The sequence below is a fragment of the Elephas maximus genome, chromosome 15, assembly GCF_024166365.1.
Source record: "Elephas maximus indicus isolate mEleMax1 chromosome 15, mEleMax1 primary haplotype, whole genome shotgun sequence".
In the NCBI taxonomy this organism is placed as follows: domain Eukaryota; kingdom Metazoa; phylum Chordata; class Mammalia; order Proboscidea; family Elephantidae; genus Elephas; species Elephas maximus.
In genome coordinates, this window is record NC_064833.1 from 74,415,191 (window position 1) to 74,437,627 (window position 22,437).

Here is a 22,437-nt window from a genome sequence, read left to right on the forward strand (position 1 = left end):
TTAAGGGTCATAAAATGAGATAGTCCTGGATTTAGAGTGGGCCCGAAATCCCATAGTGGATGTCCTTATAATAGAAAAGCAGAGGGACATGTGGGAGGCAAAGACACAGAGGGGAAGGCCGTGTGAAGACAGGACAGGAGATCAGTGTTATGCTGCCACAGCCCCTCAAAGCTGAAAAAAAACAAGAAGAATTCTCCCTTAGAGCCTTCAGAGGGAGAGTGGCCCTGCTGACAACTTGTTTTCAGACTTCTGGCTTCCAGAACTGAGGGAGAATAAATTTCTGTTGTTTTAAGCCACCAAATTTGTGGTAATTAGTTACAGCAGCCCTCAGAAACTAATAAAATGAACTAATTCCTAGAACTGTAAATACATTACATGGCAGATGTGACTTTGCAGATGTGATTAACTTAAGTGGACCCAATCTAATCACATGAATCCTTAAAAGCAGAGAACTTTTCTGGCTGTGGTCACAGAGGGAAATCTGACCAAGGAAGGGTGAGCAGAGAAATGCAGCATTGCTGCCTTTGATGGAGGAAGGGAGCCACAAACCAAGGAATGTGGGCAGCTTCTAGAAGCTAGAAAAGATACGGAAACAGATTAGCCTCTAAAAAAAAAAAAAAGCCTCTAGAGCCTCCAAAAAGGAATGCAACCCTGCTGACACTTTGATTTCGGTCCAGTGAAATTCCTGTCAGATATCTAATCTACAGGCCTGTTAGATAATTCATTTGTTTGTCCTGCGTCATTTTGTAGTTTGTGGCAATTTGTTACAACAGCAATCAAGAACTAATACATTGCTTTACAGTCTTTTTTTGAACCCCTGTAATATGACTAAGGTCCCTGGGTAGTGCAAACAATTTGCACTCCACTGCATCAGCAGGGCTCTGGTAACTAACTGAAAGGTTGGAGGTTCGAACGCATCCAGTGGCTCTGCAGAAAAAAATGCCTAGTTATCTCCTTCCATAAAAATTACAGCCAGCCCTACAGAGCTCGGTTCTACTCTGTAACACAATGAGGTCACCATGAGTCAGTATCAACTTGATGGCAATGGGTTTGGTTTGGTTAATATAGCTACCTTCCATTATTGTAATGATGCTAATCTTTTAAGAGTCACCAACGTCTTTATGTTGCTCATTTCAATGGGTGCTTTTCAGTCTGTATCTTATTTAACCCTCTTGCAGGATTTGACAGGGTTGACCAGCTTTTGTTCCTAGAAAGCTTTTTTTTGCCACATGTGGTATCATTATTTCTCGTTTTTGTTTGATTCATATGCCCTCTCCTTGGTGAGTTCTCTTTCTGGGCTTATTTCTAAAAGTTGGTGTTCCTTGGAGTTCTGTCTTAGCTTTTTTCTTCCTACTCACTCTCCTTGGATCATGATATGCTAATATGAGTGAATGGATGGGAGAATAAAATGCACTGGAACTCTGTTGGTCTCCCAGAGTTTAGCCATTGTACCTCTAAACAAAGATAGTCCCAACTTGACCTTTGGTCTCTAGATGGATTTCATCATTTCATCCATCAGGAATCTTTTCTGTTGATATCTGCACTCATTTTGCTAGATTATTCTTCAAATAACTTCCTTAGAAAGGGTGTATGGGTGGTAAATTTTCTGAGTCCGGGTGTGTCTAAAGGAAACCCTGGTGGTGTAGTGGTTAAGTGCTACAGCTGCTAACCAAAAGGTGGGCAGATCAAATCCACCAGGTGCTCCTTGGAAACTCTATGAGTCAGAATTGACTTGACGGCAAGGGATTTTGTTTTTTTGTTTTTGTTTTTTTTTTTTTGGTGTGTCTAAAATATATTTACTTTGTCATCATGCTTTATTGATAGCTTCACTGGGTAAGAATTCTGAGTTCAGAATTATTGCCCATCAGAATTTTTAAGTGCATTGCTCCTTTGTCTCCTAGAATTCAATGTTGGTGAAGAAAAGTCCGCTGCTAGTTTGCTTCTCTATCCTTTGTGAAGGACCTGTTTTATCTGTCTGAAAATTTTTGGAATCTTCACTTTATCTTTTGTGTTCTGACAAAAAGATGTCAGGACCACATTTACAAATAGATTTTCTTTTTATTTATTTTGCTAGAAATTTATAGACTCTTTCAAACCGAAAAGTTGTCTCTCCTGATCCCTGGGAAAGTTTGTGTGTGTGTGTGTGTATTATTTCTTTAAATTTTTTTTCCCTCTGTTATTGTGTGTCCCTTTTTCTGGAACTCCTATTACTGAGTTGAACTTCCTAGAACGATTCCGTGTATCTCTTATCTTTTATTTCAAGTATTCACTCTCCGGGTCATTGGCTATTTTCTATGTCATTACAGACTTACTCAACTTTATACCCAGAATCTTCTTGGAATTTTTCATTTGGCATGTGATTATATGTGTAATAAACGTTCTAACTCATTCTGTATTCCTTATTCATAGCATTCTGTTCTTGTACTCTAAGGACAATATCTTCTCAAATCTCCTTCTCTGAATTGTTTCTATTTCTTAAGTCAGTTTTTGTTTATCTTGTCCTTTCTTACATGATTTCGATGTCTTTGGATAACCATTTTTTAACTGTAAGAATGGGGAATTGGTTAATTTCTCTCTGGAGCAAGGGTGGGTTTTCCCAATGATTATGTATACAAATCTGTTTCCCTCCTTGGTGTATCTTGTTAACTGGAAAACTGACTGGGAACTTTCTGCATGTGTCCAGGGCTTGTCTACCTGAAATGAAGCCTTCAGTGGGAATAGGCAGGCAGCAGATCTGTAGCTGTGGAAGTTCACACTGCCAGAATGGGAAAACTTTATTCTGGGATGCTGGCACCAAACAGTCCTAACTCTCTCTAGGCAGACACTTACATTATATTAAAGAAGAGTTCTTAGGCATTTTTGGTCTGAGAGTGATGCTCATCAGAGAAAACAGAGAAGGGAATTAGAAAGACTGGCATGTCAGGAAGAAAGTATAAGCTGTTCCACAGATAGGCTTCTTGATGAAGCCATCCTTCACACTCCTGCCGCCCTCAGCCTGCCAACTCACCTCTGCTGCAGTCCCTTACCCTTTGTTCAGCTCTGCCATTTCCTCATTCTCTTTTCCTAGTCAAAAAGCTTCCATATTCTCTTTATCCTTTAGAAATTTGTTGAAGTTTCTCTCCTGATGATGTTTCTCTTCATTATAATGTTTTTTATTTCTTTTTTTATTATATAATGCTTTTTGTTTTGTTTTGTTTTTGAAGAGGTTAAGGAAAAGTACATATGCTCAACCCACTATCTTGAATTACCTTTAACTTTTCCAGTTGCCGTTGAGTTGAATCCAACTCATGATGACTCCCTGGATATCAGAGCAAAACTGCTCGACAGGGTTTTCAGTGGCTGATTTTTTGAAAGTAGATTGCCGGGCCTTTCTTCTGACTCACCTCTGCATGGACTCAAACTTCCAACCTTTTGGTTAGCAACCAAGTGCTTTAACCATTTGTACCACCCGGAGACTCTTCGTCTTTAACTAGAAATTTCCAATTTTATCTAATACAGCTGCTAATGGAACATTTCAATAAAAGTGTTTACAATAGCCAAAAAGAACCAGTGGTGTCTTAATACCTTAATTAATCACATGTGCACATACACTTGAACAAGTGTACATACACACACAGATGTGGTAGAACAGAAAGTTAGTTCCAAGGGCAAAAAAATGCATATTGGAATACACTTTAGATGGCAGAGTCCACATGAGCATTTTTAAAAGATAATAATGGATAATGGGTTATGCAACATGTTACTTACACTCCATAACTTGTCTCACTAAGCTATTGTGATAGAAAATGTCCCTTAATGAATTACAGCTCCCTGTGTCCACAATATTTTGCAATTTAACAATTCTGCTGCCCCTGTTAAGAGATTTAGTCTATTTGTCCACTCCCTTAAATCTTAGATGGCCTAGTGAATTACCTTGACCAACAGACAATGATGGAAGTGATGATGCATTAGTTCCAGTGACTAGGCTTTAAAAGGACTTATAACTTCCACTCTGCCCTCATAAATCAGAGAGCACCATGCTAGAAAAAAGCCCAATATAGCCTGCCGGAGGATCAGAAGCCACATGGAAGATCACCAAGGCAGACCAACCAACTGCCAGTATTTTAAAACCAGATGAAGGTTCTTGTCTTGTCCTATTAACCAGTTGAAATAAGATGGATGCCACACCACTAGTTGTAAGGAAAACAGAAAGTGGAAATTTATTGTTTTCGCAGACCAGGAGCAATGTAGGGTCTATCGACCATAAGGCCACGTGCTCTCTGTCTAAGGGAGCTGGGGAGCTTTTTGTTTCTAATGGCTTTGGGGGTTGGGTTGGGTTGGTACCCAGAACTCTCTGCCCTTAGCCCTCCTATGGCCATACTTGGAGGTCTGGATATTAAATCAGCTTCCTTCGGATATGCTGTAGTGGGACCCTGCACTTCTAAAATGGAATCGGGTAGAATCATGGGCTGGGAAATATTCTTTCTGGTGACAATCGGGTCCAGGGTGGGTTGAAGGACATGATCTCTTCAATCTGCGCACTCTTCAAGGTGTAGCTTGGGCTAGTTCAGTGGATGGAGCCACTACCTGTTGAAACTTCCTGAAAAATGTTGTTCAAAACAAGCTTGTGGTTAGCAAGACAAAGAAAGGAGGAGGGTTAGGGATGTTGATTGGAGTTTTCAGTATCAGTTGCCAGATACTGGAATAAGACTATCCAGGACCCACCAGTCCCAAATGACTGGAAGATGACTGCAATTGCATGAATGATCTCAGGCAAAACCAAAAGAACCACCCATATGGTTAATTCATAAAATTGTGAGAAATAATAAATTGTTGCTATTTTAAGTCACTACATTTTGGGGTAGTTTCTTATTGAGAAATGAATTACTGAAACAACATCTAACAGGTATTCTGAACTTTGACTCTAATTGGACCATTTTAATGATGTATGCCCATTCTTTCAACAATCACTGTGGCCAAGGGAATTCCATGCAAGGATTGACTATAAGCTGAGTTTTTACTTATCCTTGAAATAATTTTTGTAGCAAAAGATTGTCATGATAGGCTTTGGCCAATTAAATCCCATTCTTAGAGCAGAGAGTGAGTTCAGTCTCACCCAATCAATGGAGAAAGAGTGAAATGAATGCTAGAGAGGCAATTATAATGTTAGTGGCAGATGGGAAGTGTTTATAGATTGAATTGTGTCTTCCCAAAACATGTGTTGGGATCCTGACCCCTATACCTGTGACTGCAATGTAGTTTAATCTAATATAAATTATGTAATGTAATGCAATATAATGTAATGTTGTACAATGTAATGTACTTTCCATAATGTAATCTAATGTAATACAATCACTTTCCATAGTGCAATCTAATGTAATGTAATCAGTAATGAGGTCATACCAACTAGGGTAGACCCTAAACCTAGTCACTTCTGAGTTATATGAAGAGCAGCATACAAAGACACATACCCCCACCCCCCCACCCCAAAAGGCAGACACCATGTGAGAATCACCTAACAGCCAAGGAGCCAAGGAACACTTGGGTCTGCCTACAAGGAAAGAATCAATATGGCCAAGACCCTGATTTGGACTTTTAGTCTTCGTAACTGTAAGAAAACAAGTTTTTGTTTTTTGAAGCCACCTACCTATGGTATTTAGTGGAGCCCTGGTGGTGCAAGTGTTAAGAGCTTGGCTGCTCATCAAAAGGTCAGCAGTTCGAATCCACCAGCCACTCCTTGGTAACCTTATAGGGCAGTTCTACTCTATCCTATAGGGTCGCTATCAGTCAGAATCGACCCGAGAGCAACAGATTTTTACTTGTGGTATTTGTGTTACAGCAGAACTAGGAAACTAAGGCAGTGGGTAGCAACTGACTATGTAAAAGTCCCTGTCTCTGTGCATTATTCTTCCTCTGTTTCTCCCGAAGCCAACATGGCTGCCATGGAAACTGCTGCCACACATGCCCAACCTGTCACCATCAGAATTACCACCTCTGGGTCTGCTAGTGTTGCTGCTGTTACTCAAGCCCATTGCTGCCAATATTATGAAGCTACTTCACATGTTGGGTGACCATTGCTTTCAAAGTGTGCTGCAACTACTGCCAAAACGCTTGTCTGCTTTCCAGCCTGCACTGAGCTGTAAAAAGTGTGCGCAGAGTCTAACCAAAAACGTAAAGTTACAAAGACAGATAATATGAGGCAGAAATAAGGGACAATGGGGTAGGGGAGGAGAATAGCAGCTGGGTTACTAAAAGGTTCATCAATAGACTGGAAAAGGCTACATATGCCTTCATCTCAAACCAGCAGCAGCTTTGGAGTGGTAATAAAATGTTTGACTGCAGAATCAGCTGTAAATGAGCAAAAAGTTGATGTATAGTGATGGAGTTGGAGTTTTTGGAAGTATTCTGAGTTTCAGGATACCCACCACAGCTGCCACCCAGAATGATCTGTGGACCTGCCTTATAATTCAAACATCTGGGTCTCTGAAGAGTAGCTCTTGGCCTCTAGGATCTCCTCCTTCCCTGATACTTATACATTTCCTCAATAGTTGCCAAAGAGGGATTTCTCACTTTAACAATTGCTAAGCCCTAGGAGACTATGTTTTTTTTAGGAGACTATGTAGATTCTTTTATGTAGATTCTAGCTCCTGGGGTTTGACTGCCAAACCTCTCTGCAGCTGCAGTCCAGCTCTTGTTGACAGGTGAACAAAAAGAGGCGTCTCAGGCATGAGGGAGGAGGGGAAGAAAAAGAGGAGGGAAATGCTGTCCATGAAATACTGAAAAATATGCACATCCTGAACAAATTTCTCTCTGTTCTTATGTACTGACTGTCCTTATATTTGTATGTGTTCAGGTCATATTTTCTTTTCAAAGATATGCCACCAACTGCTGGATTCTACTTGATAGCATTTTATTTTAGAATTTTCCATCTATATTCATAAGAGAGATGGGTGAATAGTTTTTTTTTTTTGTGCTCTCTTTCACACATTTTGTTATTAAGGTAAAACTGGCTTCTTAACATAAATTAGGAGATTTCCAGAATAATCTATGGTGTGTAATAGTTTAAGTAACATGGAAATTATCTGTTTTAAAAGTTCGATAGAGGTCAGTTATAAAAGCACCCACCCAATAAAGCCATACTATTTAAATAGTAGAGATCAGCTACCTTTAAAACACCCACTAAAATTTTTTCTTTTGTCTTGTGAAAATTTTTGATAATCTATAGTTTGCTAGGTAATTGTCTAGTACTGCTATAACAGAAATACCACAAGTGGATGGCTTTAACAAAGAGAAGTTTATTTCCTTCCTCACAGTAAAGTAGGCTAAAAGTCCAAATTCAGGGAGTCAGCTCCAGTCTTTCTCTCTCTGTCAGCCTTCTCATCAATCTTTCCCCATACTAGGAGCTTCTTCCTGCAGGGACTCTGAGTCCAAATGATGTGCTCGGCTCCTGGCACTGCTTTCTTGGTGATATGAGGTCCCCCTGTCTCTCTGCTGGCTTCTCTCTTCTATATCTCAAGAGATTGTCTCAAGACACAATCCAATCTTGTAGACTGAGTCCTGTCTCACTAACACAACTACCGCCCATCCCCCCTCATTAACATCATAGAGGCAGGATTTACAATACAAAGGGAAACCACACAATACCAGGAGTCATGGCCCAGCCAAACTGATACACACTTTTTGGGGGGTACATAATTCAATCCATGACAGTAATCTTTTATTTCATCCTAGTTTTTCAAATTTGTTGCCACATAAAGGTACGCAATAATATATTTTAAAATCTCTTCCACATCTGTGTTACATCGCCTTTCTTTTTTCTAATATTTTATGCATTTTTTTCAGTTTCCCTTTCTTAAACAGGTTTGTGAAGGAATTCTTTTTCACTGATCTACGTGTGTTACCAGATTTGGAATTTTTAGTCCTTGTAATTTTTCTTTTTAATTATTTTTACGTTTTATTTTTGTAAATTTCCTCTTCTTATTTTCCTCATATTTTTCTTATTTCCGTTTCTCTAATTTCCTAAGGTAATTACTAAAAATTTCCTCATACTGAATCATTTTTCTTTAACTCTGAAGGTATTTAAGGCCATAAATTTTCTCATGCAAGTTGTTTGTATGTCTCATTGATTTTAACACTCTTCATTTCACTTCTATCTTGACAATGTGTAATTTTTACTTTAATTTCCTCATTAATCCAACAGTTATTTAGGAGTATGTTTCTTAATTTCCATGTCACTAGTTTTGATTTATTTTTAGTTTTTTAAAATTATGATCAATGATTGCTGCTTATAACAAATATATTAAGTATTTATTTGTCGCCAGTTATATGATCACTTTTTACAAATGTGCCATGATCATTTGGCGGGAAAAGTATATTCTTAATTTGAAAAATATAACATAATATATACATAAAACTGAGATTTTGTTGAAGTATTTAATTCCATTATATTCTTAATTAACTTTTTTCTTCTCAGTTTATACAGTCTTAACAGAACTATATTAAAATCCCCATAATTAATTAAATTTTAAAGGTTAATACTTTTGGTATTTAATTGCTATGTTTACACTTCTAATGGCTTGTACTTTAGATATTTAATAGCTATATATATATTTTTTTTTTTTTAGGTACATAGATGTTTACGGTTCTTCTATATTCTTCATAAATTGTACTCTTTATCATAACACCCTCTTTTATGTTTAATATTTTTAGTTTTAAATTTTACCAAACTGATCTCAATCTTGTCACTCCTGGTTTCTTTTGTTTGTGTTCTAATCTCTCTTTGCTAATCCGTTTATCTTCAATATTTTTTATTATTAATTTTTAGAGTAGTTCTTGCAATCAACATATTGCTGGGTTTGCATTATAATCCAATCTAACAGTCTCCGAATTTAAATGTTAGAATTCAACCCATTCACAAACAGTTCATCAAAACAAATAATTAGGGTTTGTTTTAAGAGTGGAAGGTTTGTTCAACATAAAAATATCCCAATCAACAAAACTCACTAACAAATTAATGAAGAACAACTTTTGATCATTTTAGTAGATTCTGGAATGGCACTTAATAAAATACAGCAGCAATTATAATAAAAACTCTAAGACAAAAAGGCATTGAATGAAATGGCTTAAATATGTTAAAGGGTATATATTCCAAACCACCAACAAATATTATTCCAAATGGTTAAATGCTAAATCCATTTTCATTAAGATCAAGATTAGTATAAGTAAGCACCATTGATTTGGCAGTCCTGAAAATATAGTGAAGTAAGACAGTAAAATATCAGAAAATATTGAACAAGAAGAAAATTATCTTTTTGTTGGTATTATATGCTATAATTATAAGGAGATTTGATTAGTTTTTACATGGTAAATACACAAAATTAATAGTTTTAGTCTACATTAGGAACAATGAGCAAGAAACAAATAGAAAATATACTTCATTAATATTATGGTTAAAAAATATCTAAATTTATTTCTAACAATAATGGCAAAGCAATTGTTTGAATATAATTCTAAGTTATTGCTAATGGTCATATAATAAGATCTAAAAGAACGAAAGTCTTTATATCATTAAAAAAAATTGAGAGTGGCAAAAAAATTATGAAAAAGGAAGAAGAGATTTTCCTTGGAAACCTTATAACTTAATGTAGAGCCACTCTAATCAAAGGAACATGGTATTAGTACACGAAAAGGCAACTATATTAGAGTAACAGAGTGAACTGTCAATAGATATATGTAGAAAATTAGCATCTACCTAGACAGTGTTCAAATATAGTAGGAAAATGAGACTTCTGTTTCTGACCATGAAAGAATCACAGAGACTGGATTTAGCCTCTCATCTTAAATAACTAGAACACAAAACAAGGTATATAAAACAACAGTTTTCAAACATTGGACTACAGGCAACTAGAACAGTGATTTCTAAGAAAGAGGAAACAAGATAAACCCTATGAGTGTCCTACTTCGGTGCCTAGAGAGCACTTCCAGGCTGAAGTATAGGAAGGAGGAACTCAAACAGCCAAGCAATCTCAATGAGTTGAGGAGACAGAGCTCAGGGAGAATAAGACAGCTATATTTCTCAGGGTAGAGTGCCAGGAAGAAGATAAACGAGCAGAGAGGTTTTGGGAGATCTGCAGAGGAGTTCTCACAATTCTTTGAGAAGTGATCTGTTTATGCACATGAGGAAAACACCTGAGGCTGGGGAGAGGCTACCAGAGGAGCAGTAGATGGAGAAATCCCAGGGTCATACAGAGCTAGGAATGATTTGTATTTCTACTGGCCAGAGTGGAAGGACCTCATGAATGAGCCATCAGTTAGAGTCCACGGATATTGTTTTGATGATGAGCCAAGTATCCCAACTTGAAGATTGCTCTCAATCTGCCGTAATAAGAATTAAAAGAAAGCTCAAGAGGATCAAACTGATTCTAAATAATTCAACTTTGTCTAGCACAAAGCTCAAAAATATTTAAAGGAATAAAAAATATTCATCACTCAACAATATAAAATTCACAATGTCTGGCATCCAGTAAAACAAACAAGCAAACAAAACTAGGTATGCAGAGAAGCAGGAAAAAAATAACTTACAACTCCAAAGGATTTCAATCAATATCAACAGACGCAGAAGTAAGATGATAGAATTAGCAGAAAAGCATGAGAAAATAGAGAGAGAGAAAAAAAAAACCAGATATTAAAAAGACCCAAATCAAACACCTAGAGATGAAAAATATGGTATCTGAAATGAAAAATACACTGGATTGCATCAAAAGCACATTAGACACTGCAGAAGGAAAGATTAATGAACTCGAAGACATGGCAATAGAAATCACTTGAAATGAAATGCAAAGAGAAATTGAACAGAGCATTAGTATGCTTTGGTAAAATAACAGGTGGCCTAACATATGTGCGTACTATATTTCTAGCAGATAATACACACCTTCTGTGTTTGTTTGCCCACCACGCCCACCCCTGCAAGGTGTTTTTGTAAGTGCCGCTGTGCCAATTTTTTTAAACATGTTGCTGTAAAGAAGTTAGCATGGAATGCTTATAAAAATTTCTTACTGGGAGAGGGAGTAGTTGGCAAACAAAGTGTGTGTTATTTGTGTAAAAATACAGTAACTGGTAATTGAAATCACAAGGAAAAATATGATGAAATAATGCTTGAAATTTTTCTAAATTTGATTTTGAAAAGACTACAAAACTACAGATCCAAAAAACACTATAAATCCCAAACAGAATAAATTTGGAAGAACTCTATACCAAGGCGCATCATAAACAAATCTCCAAAAATCATCAATAAAGGAAAATTCTTGAAAGTAGGCAGAAAAAAAAAAAAAAAACACATCATGTAGAGAAATAAGGATAAGGATGACATTGGACTTTTCATCAAAAGCAATGCAAGCCAGATAACAATGGAGTGACATCTTTAAAATACTGGGGGAAAGAAAACAAAAAAACTGTGAATGTAGAATTCTAAGCCCACCAGCTAAGCAAGCTTATACAACCCTGAGGTTTAAAAAATAGATTAATAAAACATAATTAGTCACAACCTAATGGGAAAATGATAGATTACTTAATAATTAGACTCAACTGAGCATTCATATAGAAAAAAAATGCAATTGAAATCCTAACTCATCATATACAAAATAGATTGTTGGTGAATTGCTTGAGTCTCATTGTTACCACCACCATCAGCCTACTATCCAGCCACTATTCACTACCTACTAGGTCCACTCTTTCGGTAGCCATTTTCAGCCTATAAGATCTGCATTTGCCATTCCATCCCCATCATTCTCCTTCTGCCAAAGCTACCCTGCAGGACTTACAGTTTAGAATCACATATATGGAAACAGAATCCATGAAACAACTAAAAAAGAAGAAAGAAAAACAATAGGCCCAATAACTAAACAGTAGGACCAATGACTATGGATGGGGCATAGTTGAGAAAGCTTGGGGCCAAAGTATAAGGATAATTCTGGGAAGTTTGGGATTAGATAACTTTCACACCACACAACCTGAACATCCTAACTTTTCCATATTAAATGCTATGAGGAGGCTAAACACAGAGTGTCTTAAACACAAAATAGGCACTTCATCCAGACTTTGAGGAGGTCAAAGTAATCTTGTGGATAAAATTTCTAAATCTCCTGAATGAGTAGAGAGTGATGAGAGGGAAAAATAACTCAAGTAGAGCAACATTGTGTGAAAAAACCTGCAAACAAGAAAGTTTGTTGGGTATTTAGAATAAAAATAAGCTCCTTGACTATGGGAAGTTAAAGAATTTGAAGGTAAAGGAGAGAAAGATAAAAACTGATAGAGAAAGTTTCCCCAGAAGGAAAGAGGCATGGGACCCAAGCTCAGGTGAGAAAATTGGCAGATTATGAACACTTTTTCTAAGGTAACAGAAAAAACAATTGTTACAGATGTGGTACAGATGAGTTTGGACATGTCTGAGAAAGAAGGCAGTTTCTTCTGACAGCCACTTTATCTGTGAAGCAGAATATGAATTCGTTTGCTGGGTTCTAGGGTCAGAGGTTGAAGAAAGTGGGACCTGAGAGCCCAGATGAGATTGGAAATCATAATTTTATAGAGACTGCACCCTGGCTTCGACATGGTTTTCTCCAGCAACATACAGTTGACAGAATAGGTGAACCAGGTTAGAGGAGAAACCTTGTTCCCTACATATGTCTGTACTCCACTTTTTCTTTGTCAAGGAACGATGAGTTTCAAAGTGTTTTGAGTACTGTAAAAAGGATACAGAAGGACAGCTCATTGATTTTCAAGGTTTTCACATGAAAAAGAACTACAAATCCGTGTATTGCAGTACACAGCCCTGAATCAGAATGCTTCACCTCTCCCAAATGTCTTTAATTTATTTATCCTTGGTTCATGGAAATAAGTTCAGCTTAATTTAGCCAGGCTGATTCTTTATGAATCAAAGTTGATTTTTTTTGTCATTGAATAAGTATCCCGCTATCTTCAATGCATTTTCAAATCATTTTATACCTATTTTTATAACTTTCTGTGCTTTCCTAACCATGAAAGTTAATCACGTACCTAGAGTTTACAGAACCAATATCTCATAATACGACTCATACAAAATTGTGTGATTTACTGAAGAGAATCTTGAATGCAATGATTAAGTTGACTTCACTAAAACTTGTATTTTTAAGGAGGATTAGGCAGTAAGCAGGTTGCTAGGGAAACTGAAAGAAAGAAATGGCCCTAGATGGATGTAGACTTTTTCTGAGAGCCTCACAGAATAAACAAAATTGAAGAAAAATAGACTATGCAGAATGTGGTGAGTGGTGTCCACCTTTTTACTTTTACCCTGAAAACAGAGGAAGAAAGCAATTGAATAACTGAAATATTAGACAAGAAGGAAAATAGGAAAAGAAGTTCCTTCTTGCTTTTTGGACATAAGTATTTTGTTCATTATTTTAACAGAAATGTCCAATAACTGCAGCTTCTCAAATGTCTAACTCTTATTTTTTTAATTTTCTAAAAAGCAGAATCAAAATCAGTTCAGGACAATGGATAAAATGATTGTTTTTTTGTACCAAAAAATCAGGACTGATGAGACAAATATAGGGACAAAATAACAGAATATTTGGAATCTGGACAGCCCTTAAAGATCTGGACAACCTGAACTTGAAATCAGCTAGGAAGAAGTATGGCCGCGCTATGATGAGAATCTCTGAAAATTCTATGGAATTTTCAAGAGTACACTTTTCATTAAGACAGATCAGCAAATCTGAGAACCCCCATTAGGTCTATCTTATGATTTTCCAGTGGAACAGAATAATTTACTTTCACTCTCCCCTAAAGAATTATGATTACATTCTGTGTCAGGAGTTGGCTTCCCTCTTAAAAAGAATCTGGAAGAAAAAGAAAATACAATAGCAAATCCCATCTGTTAATGAGAAAAATAAATATGCACAGTTATTTGCAAATCAACAGTTCAAAAATTAAAGTTTCAAAGACATATCCAAATGCCCTGAGAGACCAAGCTACTGGGCTGAGGGCTGGGGACCATGTCTTAGGGAACATCTAGCTCAACTGGCATAACACAGTCTATAAAGAAAATGTTCTACATTTAACTGTGGTGAGCAGTGACTGGGGTCTTAAAAGCCTGTGAATGGCCATCTAAGATACATCTACTGGTCCTATCTCAACTGGAGTGAAGAAGGATGAAGACCAAAGACACAAGGGAAAGATTAGTCCAAAGGACTAAAGGACCACAACTACCAAAACCTCCACTGGACTGATCCCAGAACAACTACATGGTGCCCGGTTACCACTGTTGACAGCTCTGGCAGAGATCGCAATAGAGGGTCTGGTACAGAGCTGGGGAAAAATGAAGAACAGTATTCAAATTCACACACACACACACACACAAAGACCAGGCTTGCTGGTCTGATAGAGACTGGAGAAAACCCCAAGAGTACGGGCCCTGGACACACTTTTAACTCAGTATTGAAGTCATTCCTGAAGATCACTCTTCAGCCAAAGATTAGACAGTTCTATAGCACTACTATGAGCCAGGATTGACAGGAGGGCACTGGGTTATAGGGCCAACAGTAACACATATGAGGGACATGCTTCACAGCTCAGTCATATACATGAGACAAATGGGCACACCAGCTCAAAAGCAAAGACAAGAAGGCAGGAAGGGACAGGAAGACTGGATGAATGGAAATAGGGAACCTGGGGAGAAGAAGGGGAAAGTATTGACACATGGCACCGTTGGCAACCAATGTCACAAACATATTTGTGTATTAACTATTTAATGAGAAACTGATTCGCTCTATAAACTTTCACATAAATAGCAATTAAAAATACTTTAAAAAATTAATGGTTCAGATATTTGACAAAGGCCCAGTGTCAGTTAACTGGGGAAAAGATAGTCTTTTTAACAAATAGTGCTAGCATAACTGGATAGCCATTTGCAAAAAAAATGAAACAGGACCCATACCCCACACCATGCACAAAAACTAACTCCTAGTGGATCAAAGACCTAAACATAAAGACTAAAACGATAAAGATCATGGAAGAAAAAGTAGGGACAACCTTAGGAGCCCTAATACAAGGCATAAACAGAATACAAATCATTACCAAAAATGATGAAGAGAAACCAGATAACTGGGAGCTCCTAAAAATCAAACACCTATGCTCATCTAAAGGCTTCACCAAAAGAGTAAAAAGACCACCTACAGATTGGGAAAGAATTATCAGCTACGACATCTCCGACCAGCGCCTGATCTCTAAAATCTATATGATTCTGTTAAAACTCAACCACAAAAAAACAAACAACCCAATCAAGAAGTGGGCAAAGGATATGAACACGCGCTTCACTAAGGAAGATATTCAGGCAGCTAACAGATACATGAGAAAATGCTCTCGATCATTAGCCATTAGAGAAATGCGAATTAAAACTACGATGAGATTCCATCTCACTCCAACAACAAAAAAAAGCTGGCATTAATCCAAAAAACACAAAATAATAAATGTTGGAGAGGCTGTGGAGAGATTGGAACTCTTACACTGCTGGTGGGAACGTAAAATGGTACAACTACTTTGGAAATCTATCTGGCGTTTTCTTAAACAGTTAGAAATAGAACTACCATACAACCCAGAAATCCCACTCCTCGGAGTATAACCTAGAGAAATAAGAGCCTTCACACAAACAGATATATGCACACCCATGTTTATTGCAGCTCTGTTTACAATAGCAAAAAGCTGGAAGCAACCAAGGTGTCCATCAACGGATGAATGGGTAAATAAATTGTGGTATATTCACACAATGGAATACTACTCATCGATAAAGAACGGTGACAAATCTGTGAAACATTTCATAACATGGAGGAACCTGGAAGGCATTATGCTGAGTGAAATTAGTCAGACGCAAAAGGACAAATATTGTATAAGACCACTATTATAAGATCTGGGGAAATAGTACAAACTGAGAAGAACACATCCTTTTTTGGTTACAAGGAGGGGAGGGAGGAAGGGTGGGAGAGGGTTATTTACTGATTAGTTAGTAGATAAGAACTACTTTAGGTGAAGGGAAGGACAATACTCAATACACAGAAGGTCAACTCAACTGGACTGGACCAAAAGCAAAGAAGTTTCCTGGATAAACTGAATGCTTTGAAGGTCAGCGGAGCAAGGGCGGGGGTTTGGGGACTATGGCTTAAGGGGACTTCTAAGTCAATTGGCACAATAATTCTGTTATGAAAACATTCTGCATCCCACTTTGAAATGTGGCGTCTGGGGTCTTAAATGCTAACAAGCGGCCATCTAAGATGCATCATTTGGTCTCAACCCACCTGGATCAAAGAAGAATGAAGAACACCAAGGTCACACGATAACTATGAGCCCAAGAGACAGAAAGGGCCACATGAACCAGAGACTTACATCATCCTGAGACCAGAAGAACTAGATGGTGCCCGGCCACAACCAATGACTGCCCTGACAGGCAACACAACAGAGAACCCCTGAGGGAGCAGGAGAGCAGTGGGATGCAGACCCCAAATTCTCATAAAAAGACCAGACTTAATGGTCTGACTGAGACTAGAGGAATCCCGGTGGTCATGGTCCCCAAACCTTCTGTTGGCCCAGGACAGGAACCATTCCCAAAGACTACCCATCAGACATGGAAGGGACTGGACAATGGGTTGGAGAGAGATGCTGAGGAAGAGTGAGCTACTTGTATCAGGTGCACACTTGAGACTGTGTTGACATCTTCCGTCTGGAGGGGAGATAGGAGGGTAGAGAGGGTTAGAAACTGGCAAAATTGTCACGAAAGGAGAGACTGGAAGAAGGGAGTGGGCTGACTTATTAGGGGGAGAGTAAGTGGGAGTAGGGAGTAAGGTGTATATGAGCTTATATGTGACAGACTGACTTGATTTGTAAACTTTCACTTAAAGCACAATAAAAATTATTAAAAAAAAATTAATGGTTCATAGTCATGGTTGTTCCTTAAAAGAATAAATATTATCCTTAACCAATTTTCTTTCAGGATGGCATTTTATAGCACAATACCATATTGATTCAAAGTTTAAGGGATTTAATATTTGTGATGTGATTAGAACAGTGCCTGGTACTTATTTTAACAAAATATAAAACCAGCCAGTTGCCACCGAGTCAACTCAAATCACAGAGATCCCATATGTGCTAAAATAGAAATGTTCTCCATAGGGTTATATATATATAATTTATTTTGTGTTGTCATTAAGACTATACACAGCACAGCATTCGGCAACTCAGTCTATGTGTGTAATTCAGTCACATTGATTGCATTCTTTGAGTTGTGCAACTATTCTTACCCTTCTTTTCCAAGTGTTTCCTCAACCATTAACATAAACTCAATGCCCTCTGTGTTTCCTATCTAATCTTTCCGGTTGATGTTGTCAATTTAACCCACTATAGATAGATACTAAAAGAGCACAATGCCTAAGGCAGACATTTTTTTACTAGTTAAGCTAAACTATTGTTTGGTTTGAATAAGACTTCAGGGGATATTCTTGGCTTATGGTTTAAAACTTATCTCAGGGCAATAGTTTCAGGAATTCATCCAGCCTCCATAGCTCTGTAAAATCTGGATTCTACGAGAATTTGAAATTGTGTTCTAGGTTTCCCCTTTCTTGATTAACATTCTTCTGTAGAGTCTTTGATCAAAATGTTCAGTAATGATAGCCAGGCATCATCTTGTTCTTCAGTTCTCACGGCAAGGGGGCAGCTGTTCATGAAGGCAATCATCCATGCATTCCATTTCCTCCTACTTTTTCCTGATTCTACTTCTTCCTCTGTTGCTCCAGGTGAATTAAAAAAACCATTTATTGTACCTTGAATGGCTCTTGCAATCTTTTAAGGCCACAGGTACTATGCAATGAACAATGAGGTGGTACAGATGCACTGAACATGATAGCAGGTCAATTAACTGGGATGTCCCATGAAACCATGATCCAAACCAAGGAAACAAATCCCATGAGGTGTCTGGTTGTACATAAGCAGACTCAACAGCTACGTTTTTTTTTTTGTCATTGTTATATCTATTATATCTATCACACAACTTTTGTCAATTCAACATTTTACAGGTGTACAACTTATTGATAGTAATTAACTTAGTTGTGCATCCCTACCTTTAATGGATGTGATTTTTCCATCATTATAAGCCTAAACTCAGTACTCCACAAGCAATAACCCTCCCCTTTCCCATTCCCTCCCTCCCCTGGTAACCACTAATAAACTTTGGTCTCTGTACATTTGCCTATCCTTGTATTTTTATACAAGTCAGTTCATACAATATTTGTCATTTTGTGACTGAATTATTTCACTCAGTATGATGTCTTCCAGCTCTATTCATATTGTAGCATGTATCAAGACTTCTCTTACCGGTGAGTAGTATTCCATTGTATATATGTACCACATTTTGTTTATCCATTCATCCGTTGATGGGCATTTAGGTTGCTTCCACCTTTTAGCCATTGTGAGTAGGACTGCAATGAGTATTGGTGTACAAGTCTCTTTTTGAGTCTCTGCTTTCAATGGTTTTGGGAATATAAAACCCATTGCCATCTAGTCGACTCCGAATGGAATTCCTGGGTCGACTAGATGGCAGTGGGTTTTATGTCTGGTTCTATGTTTAGTTTTTTGAGGAACCAACACACTGTTTTCTGAAAGGGCTGTATCATTTTGCATTCCCAACAGTAAGGGATAAGGGTTCCAATTTCCATACATCCTCACCAACATTTGTTTTTTGTTTGTTTTGTTTTTTATCTTAGCCATTTTAGTGGAACTGAAATGGTATCTCATTGTGGTTCTAATTTCCATCTATCTCCCTCTCTTAAGGCTAATCACCTTGAGCATCTTTTCGTGTATTTGATGGTCATTTGAATATCCTCTTTGGTGAAATGTCTATTCAAGTCCTTTGCCCATTTTATGATTGCATTGTCTTTTTGTTATTAAGTTGTTGAAGTTTTAAGTATATTTTGTTTATTAGGTTATTATTGGATATAAAGCTTCCAAAAACATTCTTTTAGTCAGCAGCTTGTTGTGATGGTTATGGCTGTGAGTCAACTTGGCTGGGCCATAATTCTCAGTGGTTTGGCAGTTATGATGTTGTTTGGTAGTCATGTAATGATATAATCAACTTCATGATGAGATCTTTTATGAGCAGCCAATCAATTGAAAGGGAGTTTCCTTGGAGAATGTGGTCTGCCTCCAGTATATAAATGGATGTTCCTGCAAGGCTCTCACTCTGGATCCTGCATCCAGCTTATCATCATCTGACCTCCAGTTCATGGGACTTGAACTAGCAGCTTACCTGGCAATCTTGGGATTTGTCAGCCTCTGCAGCCTGTGAGCCAGCCACCTGCCATCTCACCTGAGAATCTTGGGATTCACTGACTTCTGCATTCTGTGAGCCAGTGGCCTGCCATCTGACTTGCTGATCTTGGGTTCGTCATCCCCGACAGCTATGTGAGTTAGGAGAAGCCTTCAGCCTGATGCCTAATCTACAGACTAGACTTGGGACTTGCCAGCCTCTACAAAAGTGTAATCCATTTCCTTGAGATAAATCTCTCTCTCTCTCTATGTAAATGTATGTGTGTGTGTGTGTGTGTGTGTGTATACACAGGCATGTGTGTGTATATATATATATATATATATATATATATATATATATATATATATATATATATATATATGCTTCATTGGTTTTGCTTCTCTAGAAAACCCAGCCTGAGATACTTGTCTTTTCACTGTTTTGGTAAAGTCTTTAGATGAAAAAAAGTTTTTAGTTTTTATTAGGTCTCAGTTATTTATTTTATTTTTTTCTCTGTGTTTTTGTTATTAATCCATTGCTGAAAGCTATGTCTGACAGCATTGTCCCTGCATTGTCTTCTAAAAATTTTATGGGTTTTGTTTCCACATTTTGGCCTTCAATCCATGTTGACTTTGTTTTTCTGTATGGTGTGAGGACTGTATCCTGTTTCCATTTTTCATGGAAATTTAATTTTTCCAACATCATTTATTGAAGAGTTTCTCTTTTCCCTGTTGAATGGACTTAGTACACTTATAAAACATCAGTTGACTATAAATGTGTGGGCCATAGGATTTTCAATGACTGATTTTTTGGTAGTAGGTCAACTTTCTTCTGAGGCATCTCCAGGTAGACTTAAACCTATAAACTTTTGGTTAGCAGTCGAGCATGTAGACCATTTGCCCACCCAGAGACTACTTAGTAATATATACCATATTTTTATGCAAATCACACATTCCTTCTACATTTGTTTGCCACCTGTGCTCCCCACCCTACAAGGTATTTTTGTAAGCATGCTATGCTAATTTTTTTTACAGCAACATATAAAAAAATTGGCATGGGACATCATACACAAAGAAAGCAAAAGGTTGTTAAAAAGACAGGAAAGAAAGAAAAGGCCAAAATGAACGTGAGAAGATAATCTGAAACTTGCTCTTAAAAGTAGTGTAGCTAAAACTAAGGGAAGAAATGATGAAGTAAAAGAGGTGACTAGAAGATGGGTGGCTCGAGAAGACAAGTAATGTATTATAATGAAATGTGCAAAAAATCTAGAGTTAGAAAACTAAAAAAAGAACATTCTTGACATTTCTTAAGCTGAAGGAACTGAAGAAAAAATTCAGACCTCTGATTGCAAAATTAAAGGAGTCTACGGGCAAAATATTGAATGATGCAGAAAGCATCAAAAGAAGATAGAAAGAGGGGCAGAGTCACATGGTGCCTTAGACAGATCCATCATGCTGTCCCTCGCAACAAAAACCCAAAAAAGTAAGTAAAGCAAATACAAATATAAATCAGCCCTCTAACCCTGAGCATCAAACTGAGGGATAAAGAACTAGATCAAACACAAAAAAGCAGAAGAACTGGAAGGAAAAGAGAGAATGAGGAAAGATACAGAGCAGAAGTCCCCTGCCAACTAACACAGCACAGTGTCACCATTTGGAACACAGTCAGCAACAACCCCAGACAGAGAGTATGAGAAGGTAAATTCACAGAGCTTCCAACAGGAGATGGAGCACCTGGCAACCAGAGAGACATGCTTTCCCAGCCCTCACCATTCTGTCCTGTATACTACCTTCACCCATTCCTGCTGAGTGATGCCATGCCATCTTGGCTAGAAAGCCACCAGTCCACTGATACCCTGGGCCTGCCACACCCCCACATGCCAACTCCTGCCACATCATTTTTTTATCCTGTCCTTCCTGTACTTTCTTCCTCCCACCTAGCCCTGTAAGCCTTCTGCACCTCTTCTAGTCAGGCTACAATGCACTGCCTTGACTAAAGAGCCACTGGCCCTCCATGGCCCCAGGTCTGCCCTGTCCGCACCCATCAGCTCTCACGATGCCATTTTTTTCCTTTCTTCTTCCCTCACACTCAGCCCCATATGTCACCTCCCCCCACCCCTGGGACATGCTGTGCTGCCGCGGCTAGAGAGCCACTAGCATGCTACAACCCTTAGTTTACCCCATCTTCACTGACCAGCTCCCACCATGCCTTTTTTTCCCTTTCTTCCATTTCTTTTTCTGTCCTACCTAGCCCCATATGCCACCTCAACCCCTACATGCCAGGCTACATTGCTCTGCCATAGGTAAAGATTTGCTTGCCTGCTGTCACCCCAGGTCCCCCCAACATGCACCTAACAACTCTTGCCATACTGTTTTTTCCCCTTTCATTGTTTTCTTTTTCCCACTCACTTAGCCCCATATGCCACCTACCCACCATTCACACCAGGCCGTGCTGCACCACTGTGACTAGAGAGACACCAGGCTACCACTCGGTCCACTGCAGCCCCACCCACTAGATTCTGCCATGTAATTTTTTTATTTTTGCTTTTCTTCCTTTTCTTTCTTCCTCCCACCTAGTGCCATACGTCACCTTCTCTCCCTTCCCACTGGCCCACAGGCCCAACCTGCCCCAACTCAACAGCCCCTTTCAAGCAGCTAGTTTTTTTAAGTATTTTATTTTCTTATTCTTCCTTTTCTTTCTCCCTCTCACATAACCCTCTACATCACCTCCCCCCTTGCTGCTGGACATCGCCACATTTATTCTTCCTTTTCTTTCTCCCTCTCACATAACCCTCTACATCACCTCCCCCCTTCCTGCTGGACATCGCCACACTGCTGCAGCTAATGAGTCACCGGCACACATGCCCACCACTGCTCCAATCAAAAAAGAAAATAATACCTTAATGTCTGGGAGACAGCAGACAATATCAAAAGATATAAAGAAGTAGGAACAAATGGCTCCAGCAAGTGGCCAAAATAATAGATCAGATGGCCTTCCAAGAGAAGAAAATGCAGTGGAACTTCTTGATATGGAATTCAAAAGACTAATATTTAGGGTTTTCCAAGAGATTACAAAAGAGATCAAGGAAAAGACAGACAAAAACAAGTGGGGAAAAAAGGTCATGGAAAACAGAAAAA